The following is an 11,187-nucleotide window of genomic DNA, read 5'->3' on the forward strand; positions in this document are numbered from 1 at the left end:
GCCACAGCAAACAAACTGAAACAAACAGAACATTTGAGAACTAAACAAATTCAGAAAGTCAACAAAAGTGGAAACATGGCTGCAAATCAAAAACAAAAACAAACAAAAACCCAGGACAGCAAATAGGGAAACACGACGGCGGATTTGGAAACATGACAAAAAAATTTGTTAATGGCACAGCAGTTGTAGAAAGGGAAGAACAAAAAAATAACTAAACAAAAACAGAACAGAACATTTGGGAACACAACAATGTATTCAGAAACAACATGGCAGCAAAACAAAAACAAAAACAACAAGCAAAACAAACAAACAAAAACAAGACTGCAAATTAAGAAACAGCAAAATCTGAAACATGGCTGAAAAAACAAACAACCAACAACTGGGCAGCAAAATTTGTAAAAATGACAGCAAATAGGGAAACCTGACCGCGGGTTTGGGAACATGACAGAAAATTTGTTAATGCCACAGCAAACAAACAAACAGATACAGAGCATTTGGGAACACAAATTTTGAAAATGCAGCAGATTTGGAAACATAGCAACAAATTGGGAAACACAATGCTGAAAATAAGGAAATGGCACAAATATGGAAAGGACAGAAAACAAAAACCAAGCAAAAACAGAATCTGAGAACAAAAAAATTCTGAAACACAAAAAACAAATTTAGAAAAACTACAACGAATTACTGAGAAGTCAGAACCTGTTAGTTCCTCAGGAGCTCTTGGTTGCATGATTCCTTATGAATATAAAGAAAGGACATTATTTACATTTACATCATTTCCTGTCCATGAAGGTGAGGTTCCCTTCTGAGACGGGTTCCTCTCAAGGTTTCTTCCTCCAATCATCTCAGGGAGTCTTTCCCTCACCACCTTCACCTCAGGCTGTGTCCACTCTAATAGGTTTTTGTTTAAAACACATTTTTCTATCCATATTGACCTCCTGTCCACACTGAGACGGTGTTTTTAGTCGACAAAAACATCTTTTTGAAAACGTTCTCCATAGTGGATAAATTTGAAAATGCCATTTTGGCGTCGTGAAGATGGAGGCTTTAGAAACCGATGATGCTTTTTTAGTCATGTGACCGATACAGCTAATTTCCTCAATGTATCACTGCGACATTTCAAAGAGGCAGAAAGTAAATAAACGGCAGGTGGAGGTGACAGGTGGAAACGCCTCAGATTTAGGTTAGACGTAAGAGTTGACAGTGTGGATGACCGACTTTTGGGAAAAGATGCTAATGTGGAAGCGGAACGTTTTTTAGATGAAAACACTGTTTTCAAATTTATACAGATTAGTGTAGACGGGCGTAGCCTCAGTCTTGCTCATTAGGGATAAATGTTAGAGATAAATAATAACACTTTATAATGTTCCTATACTTCTGTAAAGCTGCATTGAGACAATGTCCATTGTTAAAATAAATTGAATTGAACTGAATTAGACCAGGGAAACACGGTGGTTTAGTGGTTAGCACTGTTGCCTCACAGCAAGAAGGTCCCGGGTTTGAACAGGCGGGTCCTTTCTGTGTGGAGTTTGCATGTTCTCCCCGAGCCTGCGTGGGTTTACTCCGGGTACTCCGGTTTCCTCCCCCAGTCCAAAAACATGTACATTAGGTTTATTGGTAATTCTAAATTGTCCATAGTAGTGAGTGTGTGTGGTTGTCTTTCTATATGTGTGACCCTGTGATGGACTGGTGACCTGTCCAGGGTGTACCCCTGCCTTTCACCCAGTGTGTGCTGGGATAGGCTCCAGCAGATCCCCGAGACCCTAATTAGGAATAAAGATGGTATAGAAAATGGATGGATGGATGAATTAGAGAAACATGACCTCAAAGTCAAAAACAGCGCATTTCAGAAACATGAAAACAAAAGCTAATACACTTCATGTTTATACGTTTGTCGCCATGTTTGTAGTTGCATTTCGGTTCATTTTCTGCGTCCGGACCCACTGTAGACTATAGAATCAAACAGAACCATCAGGCATTTTTTATAATCTTCAGTAATTCTGACTGGATCACGCGATCCTGCAGAGCCGGGGAAGGAATTAAGAAATAAAGCTGCTGGAGCTGGAGTTTTTTCTCTTCCATTAGCGTGTGATTAATTAATGACGAGCTGCTGAATTTTTACTGTAGCATCACAGCGGTGACCCACTTTACATCTTCACACCTGATACGGATTCATCCTTTAATAGACGAGCGTCACGTCCGCCGGTCACCGTGAGCTATTTAAACACGCTTCACCATCACTTTTACTCTGCAGCTCACGTGCTTTCAGACGGAGCCAATGCTGACGTGTGGCCCAAGGTGAAAGTGACTGAGTGACGTCTCCTGTAATCTGCCGGACGTGTTATTCGGCACGGAGATATCGAAGCTGCCTTTATGAAACATTTATCTGAGAAGAGTGGCCGAGAGAGAGAACATCACAATTCACAATTCATAAGAGAGACCCTGTCAAATGTCCGTCAATCATGCTCCTCCACGTTATAGTTCAATTGCTGGCATAGGGGGAAACGTTTGGTGTGGTGTGTGTGTGTGTGTGTGTGTGTGTATATATATATATGTGAGATCTCAGAGAAACTGATTGAAAAAAAATACACTGCAGATGAAACGTCCAGCCGCCGTAATGGAGCAATCATTGATATTCAACTAGACAAGGACGTGGAAATCAACACTTTATACAATACACTCACTCACACACACACACTCTCTCTCATCTCCACACACTCCTCCTAAAGCTTAGTCATGTTAATACTGCTATACACACATCCATATTTTCTTTCTTTCTTTATTTTTTTAAATCTGGAACTATTACATTTAAATAAGTGATCACATGATTGGTCAGAAGGTGGTAATTAACTCCCTCTAATCCCTCCCTCATCATGATCTGATAGAGAAGATCAGTTGGTTTAGATTAATGTGTTATTGCTATTGTTTCTATGGTAAACGCTATAGTAAATTGCAGGATCACAAGGACAGTAGGTCAAGGCGCTGGGTCACTGATCAGAAGATCGGGGTTCAAGTCTTCAAACTGTCAAGCTATCAACATAGGGCCCTTGAGCAAGGCCCTTAACATCTAGTGGAGAACCTGAAGAGAAGAGGGTGCACAAACTTTTAGCAAGTAGTAGGAAAAATAAGCAGCTTCTTTTTTTCCTTCAGACTGTCCCGAGGCTGTAAGTGTGTGACCACTAAGAAAACACACAGCGCTGAGGAAAGCTTGTACATAAATATTCTTCACAGCCACTGTTTCATAGATGTGATGACAGACACTGAGGTGTCTCTCACACACACACACACACACACACACACACACAGGTCACTCTCTCAACACCAAAGCGTTAGTATTTTAACTTCTGTCCCAAGAATCTGTGCGACACAAAGCCTTACAGTAAAGTTACATGATATTTGTGCATCAATAGTCATTATTTAATTAATGATTTAAATATTTAATTAATTTATTTTACATACAATTCATTTTCATGTGTAGAATTTTCACATTCTTCAGTTATTATACCTGTAACAAACATGATTCGTTTATTCATCAGGATGAATCTTTAAATGATTCATTCAAGTCATTCATTCTTTTTGCACATGACTCCTTTTTGAACATTTGATTCTTTCACATGATTCACACAAATCAGTTAGATTCACATGTGATTTAAATGAAAACAACTTTCATTTGTTTTTCTTTCACATGATTTATTTACTGTTCTATTTGTTTGTTCACTTTAAGTGATTCCTTTGAAAACGATTCCTTCAACTACGATGAATTTATTTTCACATACAACTCTTTCAAATGATTCCTTTATTCACAGTTAAATTTATCACCTTCTGTAGTACAGATGTGCTTTCTGGTGTGATTCTGTAGTACTCACTCACGTGACCACACGTGTAAAACCTCCGTGAAATCATATAACACTCTAAACGACTCATCCCCATTATGAATCTCTTTCATGTATTTCAGAGCGTATTTCTCTCTTCAGCAGCCTCTCTGTCATTCTTCACCCACACAGGGGAGATCAGCTGGAGGAAATCATGCCCCACTCCGAGATTCCTCTCAACTGATTAAGATAAACTGCTTTTCAGTCATGGTTACCCCCCAACCAATCAATTAAAGCAATCAATTAAAGGCCTGCCGGCTGAGGCTTTCTGTAATTGAGGGTTGAATAAACACATGCCTCTGATAGAGAATGAAGAAAACCACGGCCATGAAAGGAATGCTGGGATACGTTCACGTCAGGATTCTACACCACAACAGGAAGATAGAGAGATTTAAAATATATTAAATGATTATTATATTTTTTCTTTTCACTAGGCATCGTTCTGGACTTCTCCAGGATGTTAAATATTGAATGTAACTTCCTCAGCTTTTTCTGGCTGAATTTTCAGCACAATAAAAAAAAATATATTTATTCAAGTACGTGTCAAGAGCCAGAGCACTTTCCAACAGAAACAGGGTTCCAGGGCAGGATGAAGACATTTCTTTACCGTGGCTAAGCGTGTGCTCGAGGTCTGCTTCAGGCCTCCCGCCTCCTGTTTCACTAATTTAATCATGACGTTTAGGACGTTTGGGTGATTTCCATCTCAGCAGGCCAGTCCCTGAGTGAAAAAAGGGCCTTTTGTTTTGTTTTAAGTAAAATATTTCCCTTTTAACCATACAGACAGGTAAAGTTTCTACCTCTGAGGTCTGGAGAGAAGAGTTCCTGCTTTTCTCTTTGAAATTTCTTCAAAACAAACCTTTTAATTATTTGTTTGTTTGTTTATTTTAAAGCTACAAATGCACAAAGTTCTACATTAATATTCTCCCTCTCTATATATTTCTTTTCCTTCTATCTCGGGTTCCTTATGGAGTTCTTTGGCTGGCTGGCAAACCTTTTTAAAAGGGTCCCTAATTTTTTTGCAAACAAAAAGCAATTAATCTGACATCAGGCCAAAAAGTCCTGATAATTTGGTGGATATAAAATGGAAAGTTTAGGAATATTACAATATTTACAGCAATATTAAGAAAATATTCATGTATACATTTAGAAAGAGAAAGATTATTTGTAGAAAACTAATCTGAACAGAGGTTTATTTATTTATTTATAAATTACAGAGCCGGAAAGTTCTGAAAGTCTAGCTTATATTTCTTAGCCCGGTTCCTCAAGGGTTCCTTAGACGGTTAACTGGTCTGCTTCCTAGATGGAACCTCTTCTGTTTCTGTAACACTTTCTATAGATACTTAGAGAAGATCTTAGAAGAACCTTTAGTTTAGTTGATAGAACTTTTTTTTCTAAAGGTGTAAGAATTTTCAAGGTTTAAACTAAAACTCTGAAGAAGTCTTCAGTCTGTTCTTACTGGAGGAACCAGGTGTAGAACCCTGTAATATGAACCCTATGTGGAACCCAGGGTAGAACCCTGTACCAGAGTCTGTTTCTTCTACAGTCATGAAGGTGGAAGCTGATAAAACCAGTTCATGTTCAGTAAAAAGTTTCCCTTTTAAAAGTTTCTACTGAGGTCTGAGGTCTGGGATCCCTAGACATCCAGGAGTCTGGGAATTTTTTCCTTTTTTGATTTTTCCATCATTGGAAATGTCAGGAATTTCAAAGTAAGTGGAAATAAGTGCAAGTAAATTATTTATATAGAATTACAATCTAAACCATCAGAGAAAAACTTGGAGGAAAAAAATAGAAAGAAACTCAACAGCAAACTCAAGAAGAGAAACAGAAAACCAAGAAAATAAATAACGCTCAGAAAAGAAGCGACTGAAACACGGCTCCTTAAATACTCTGAGATTAGACGAGGAGATTAGACTGAGAGGAAACAGGTGTGTTGGACTTCAGGTGAATGTGAAAGCTGGAAAATCCGAGCCGGATCCGGATCACGGCGCGCCGTGGAGGTGAAGGTATTACAGTCAACTTCTGTAAATAACATCAACTAATCCCACATCATGTCAAATAAATAAACATAAAAATAGAAAATACAAATGTAAAATAAAAATATAAATACAAATATAAATAAATATAAAAATATTAAATAAAAATGTAAAATTAAAATATAAAATATAAATGTAAAATATAAATATAAATAAAAATATAAATTTAAATAGATTAAAAAGATTTTAATTATTGGATTAATTTTAGAAAACAAACCTGTTCAGATGGGATTTGTGGAATATTTATTTGTTTGTTTGTTTGTTAGTTTGTTTATATTAAAGTGATCTCGTGCTACAGACCAGCTGTGTGAATTCCTTCCTCAAATGTTCCTAGTGAGAACTTTTAGAACTTCTGGAAATGTTCTTCAACCTGTAGAAGAATCTTTCTATCCAACTGCTTCATTTTCTTAAATTATTTCTTTTGTTTGTTTATTTTAATGTTCCAGATCAGTCCACAGTATGGTATCAGTAATATTTAGCAGTATGTGGATGTACTCAAGGTTCCTCGGTGGTTCTTTGGATGGTTAAAGGGTTCTGTCAAATTTCTTTAGGTTGTTCCAGGTTGCAATTTTATGTGTTTTATGTTATCTCAGGTGCTGTCTGTGAAAAATGTGGTTCCTTAAGGGTTCTTTAGATGGTTAATGAGTTCCTAAAAGGTTCCTGCTTAGACCATGTTCTGTTGTGGGATTCTACACAAAAGCCAGAAGAGTTCCAAAACTTTTTGATTATTTCTTTTTTGAAAGATTACAGACCAGGAAAGTTCTGAAAGTCTAGGTAATATTTCTTAGCCAGGTTCCTCAAGGGTTCTTCAGATGGTTAACTGGTCTAAATTTCTAAGCTGCTTCCTACATGGAACTTTTTTTGTTGCTGTAATGCTTTCTATAGACACTGAGTTCTAAAGACTTTAGAAGAACCTTAAGTTTAATAGATAGAAAAGATGTAGGAATTTTCAAGGTTCTTCTGTATGGAGGAACCCAGTGTAGAACCCTGCAACAGAGAGTTTATCCTCTGCAGTCATGAATGCGAGGGCTGATAAAACCAAAGCAGTTTACATTCATTAAAAAGAGTAGCTCTCCATCCCAGGAAAAGAGAAGATTGAGAACTTCCTCTCTTTATTAGTGCTTTACGAGTCTTTCAGCTTTTTTATGATGAGGTTTAACTTCTCAGCCACCTTATAAACACAGAGCTGCACATCTGGTTTAGATTAGACGCCTTTTGTTGAGGTTCTCTGATTGGATCTCCTCTGGGATTTTCAGGCTGAGGGTGAAGCTGATGGAGGGCAAATAAAAAGATGAGGATATGAAAAGAAACCAAACCCTGAAACTGGTCCAGTGAGGAATTCAGATCAGATGCAGATCAGATGGTGTAAAAAACCTGGATGAAAATGGAGGACAGAAGGTGGCAGGAAGGCTCTTTGGTTAAACGTGACAGATGTGTGTGACCTTCTTTATCAGGAGGTCATGCGTTTACATGCCTGTATGCTGGTGGTGGCTGAAGATCTGAAGATCTGAAAGGTTACGCTCTTTCAGAGCTCTGCTTCCATGTTTTGATCATCCTCAGCAGATCATCACGTGGCCTGGAACACAAGAGGAGGAGAACATGTGAGGAACTCGATCAATAATAACTAAACTTCTCTACATCTTTGCCCACAGTAAAAACACCAGGTTCATTAGGAAACACCCCCATATCCTCCCACCACCCATATTAGCATTAGAGTCAGAGTTTCCTTTTACTTCCTCATTTTCACACTGATTTAAACCTCAAAATAACTTGAGATAACGTTGCCATGACAACCACCTTGTCATAGCTAACATTAGATAAGTTAGCTAGTTGTTCTGATTAGCATACTCTTGAATCTTAGGCATGATCAGTGTGTATTTATTCGGAGAAAGAGAGAGAGAGAGAGAGAGAGAGAGAGAGAGATTATGACATCATAAAAAATCCATCCGTGTCCAGTTCTTAATCTTATTATTCTTTGTGTAAAAAAAACACAGATAAAATGACCACACGTTGTCACAACTCTACATCTTCAGCCTGGGTTATGAATATGCACGATATGCAAATTAGGAAACGCGCCTAAGTTTGCATGCTATCCATAGAATACTGGCTAGAAAAACTAGCGCTAACTACAGTCTTCATCTTCACACCGATTTATAATCATCTGAACCTGTCCAAATATAACATCACCATGGCAACCACTGAACGCTCCGTTAGCCACGTTAGCTAGTCCTTTAGATTAGCACGCAGTCTCTGAGCAAGTCCTTGAACCTCTGATATGTTTCGCTAGTTTTGTGACATCACTGGCTGACATCATACGTAGCCTCAGGTGTGATGTTTGTGTGTAAAGAGAAAACAATGTCTTACAGGAATCGGTGTAAAATGTTTGTGCAATAAAATATAAAGCATTCTTTAAAAAAATAATGCAATACAAATATCTTTAAAATAAATGTTAAAAAAATATATATTTCTTAATTTAAAATAAATAATAAATAAATAAACAAACAAAAAGAACTTTGCTTATTTGTTAATGTATGAATTTACAGGATATATATTTACCAAATTTATTAATAGAATTTCTTTTTTGTTTGTTTGTTTTTTTTCTTTAAATTTGGATTTAATTGGGTTTTTTTTTATTTTTAATAATAAAAAAAAACTAAGATAAAAAGATGACAAAACGCTGTATAGGTGCATAAAGTTTTAGAATATAAATTTCTATATTTTTATAGTGTGTGTGTGTGTGTGTGAGAGAGAGAGAGAGAGTGTGTGTTTGTGTGTGTGTGAGAGAGTGTGTACCTTCACACACACACATGAATGCTCTACATTCTTTCTGCCTTAAGGCTGTTTGTGTTCGTAGTTATATTAATGAGCACATCACCTCGTCTACCTCAGCGTGTGCGTGTGTGTGCGTGTGTGTGTGTGTGTGTGTGTGTGTGTGTGCGTGTGCGTGTGTGTAGACCTATTTACTCTATACCTGCACTAATCTGGCAGCCTTGATCAGGGTACAGTAAATAAACCCCTAAGGCCTGTATTGATCAGCCTTGAATATGTTTTCACTTCACATAGCTGTCTTTTTTTAACATTGTCACGCTTCAATGAATTATTTCTTTTTAACAAAAATAAAAAATAATAAAATAATAATAAAAAAACAAAAACAAAAGACACAGTGCATTAAATATTTATTTTGAAGTAAACTCTTTGGGAGCAGGAGTGTCCAGAGTGAAGATTTTACACTGTGTGTGTGTGTGAGCTCAGCGGAGGGTCGTGGGTCAATACAGGCCATGCTGTGGCTGCCTCTATCTCTCTCTGTTTCTCTATCTCTCACTGTCACTCTCTCTCTCTCTCTCTCTCTCTCTCTCTCCCTCCCTGTCTCACTCTCTCAGGCTCTCTCCCTCACTCTCCCTCTCTCCTTATCCCTCTCCCCCTTTCACTTTCTCTCAGTCTCTCTGCCTCTGTCTCTGCCTCTCTCTCTCTCTCTCTCCCTCTATCCCCGGTGGTGTTCTCCACACAGGACTGTAGTAGAGAGTTACAGACACTTCAGTCTCACTTTACCTCGGCTCGGCTTCATTATTGATGGCTCTGGCCGGCAGGGCGAGGCGGCGAGTCCAGCGTCCGAGCTGAGCCCGCGGTTCTCCGGCTAGTTTTTTTGCCGCTCAGGACCTCTGACATGCCTCAATATAAATAGAGCGTATTAATATTAGAGTGATATAGTCATCTCTCAGATGTCCATCATCTCCCAGCTGTCAGTCATCCTGCACTCTCTCACTTTCTTTTATCTGGAACCTTCTGTGATTTCGATGTTAGAAGACGTGAGGTTTGTTGAAAAACGATCGCATCATCGCTACATCGTGTCCTGTGGTGCCAGATGAAACAGGAAGTGGAAGAGGACATGCTAGTACACACATAAGTTTAAAGGGTTTTATATGTGTATAGTGTCACACACACACACACACTCACACACACAAACACATGTGCACACACACTCACACATACACACTCACACACACATAGGTTTAGGTTTTAGATTTTTGACACACACACACACACACACACAGATTTAGGTTTAGATTTTAGACACACACACACACACACACACACACTCTCGTACACATATACACTCACACACACACACATGTTCTCACACACACATAGGTTTAGGTTTTAGATTTTAGACACACACACATCAATATTCATCTCTAAGGCTCGTCAGTGGAGGAGGAACGTGTTACAGCTACGTGTTCTATATTCAGCAAAAAATGAAAAAAGCTCAACATCAGCCCCAGAGAGGACGAGGAGTGTGTGATGTGTGTGTGTGTGTGTATGTGATGTGTGTGTGTGTGTGATGTGTGTGTGTGTGTGTGTGTGTGTGATGTGTGTGTGTGTGTGTGTGTGTGTGATGTGTGTGTGGCTAAAATGAAGGAACTTAATTAGCCCATGACGTTGACGTGGCGTATCACACGTGAGACTCGGATCTGTCCTGTTATGACAAACATTTCATCACAACGTATCCATGACGACTTACACTGAAAAAATTCATTTCAAATAATTATTAATTATTTAATTAGATACTTAAACAAAAAGAACAAATTACCAACAATCACATTTAAAAAATAAAAGAAAACTTTTTTTACATAATTAAAATACATTACATTTTCAAGGATGCAGATTAACAAGAATTATCATTCCCTTGAACAGGACACTGTGTGTGTGTGTGTGTGTGTGTGTGTGTGTGTGTGTGAGATGCAGCACACTTCCATTCCAGTAGGTGGCATTATACAATGGCTTTAACTGGACTGTGTGTGTGTCCGTGTCACTTTCACCTGACTACACAACCAACCCAAACTCACACATATTGATTTCTACATTTGTTTTTCTTTTGTCCTGTTTGTCTATTGATTTTCCGTCAGTGTTCATTCGCATCAGAAGTTTTTATTTAATTTAATTTTTATTTAATTTTATTTAATTTTATTTTTTGTTTTGTTTTTTTATTTTATTTTTATTGTATTTATTTTATTTTTATTGTATTTATTTTAATTTTTGTCGTTTACTTCTATAAGAATAAACTCCGGGAAAATCAATTATTTCAGGCAATATATATATATATATTTTAAGATATTTTATTGGATCAGTTTTGGGTTTATTTTGAGTTTTAAATTCATTATTTTAATATTAAATTAAATAAAAATATTAAAAATAACATTAATTAACTGGAAAAGTAAATAATTTACCTGAGAGAGAGAAAGAAAGAAAAAACAAATATGGAGAAATAAAACTGAGGACATGAA

The 11,187-nt window shown here is 37.4% G+C and overlaps 1 long non-coding RNA gene across 1 annotated transcript in view; it reads right to left on the minus strand.

Moving 5' to 3' along the window:
* Positions 1 to 1,410: 1,410 nt before the first annotated feature.
* Positions 1,411 to 11,187, minus strand: part of LOC131360237 (uncharacterized) — a 10,350-nt gene continuing 573 nt past the window's right edge. The window contains exons 1-3 of the long non-coding RNA XR_009205860.1: positions 11,131 to 11,187; positions 9,455 to 9,755; positions 1,411 to 7,481 (exon numbers count right to left, since the gene is read on the minus strand). The exon at positions 11,131 to 11,187 is cut by the window's right edge and continues 573 nt beyond it. This is a non-coding gene — a long non-coding RNA (uncharacterized LOC131360237). The remainder of the gene's footprint in view (positions 7,482 to 9,454; positions 9,756 to 11,130) is intronic.

Source organism: Hemibagrus wyckioides, linkage group LG10 (assembly GCF_019097595.1).
Source record: "Hemibagrus wyckioides isolate EC202008001 linkage group LG10, SWU_Hwy_1.0, whole genome shotgun sequence".
Lineage (NCBI taxonomy): Eukaryota > Metazoa > Chordata > Actinopteri > Siluriformes > Bagridae > Hemibagrus > Hemibagrus wyckioides.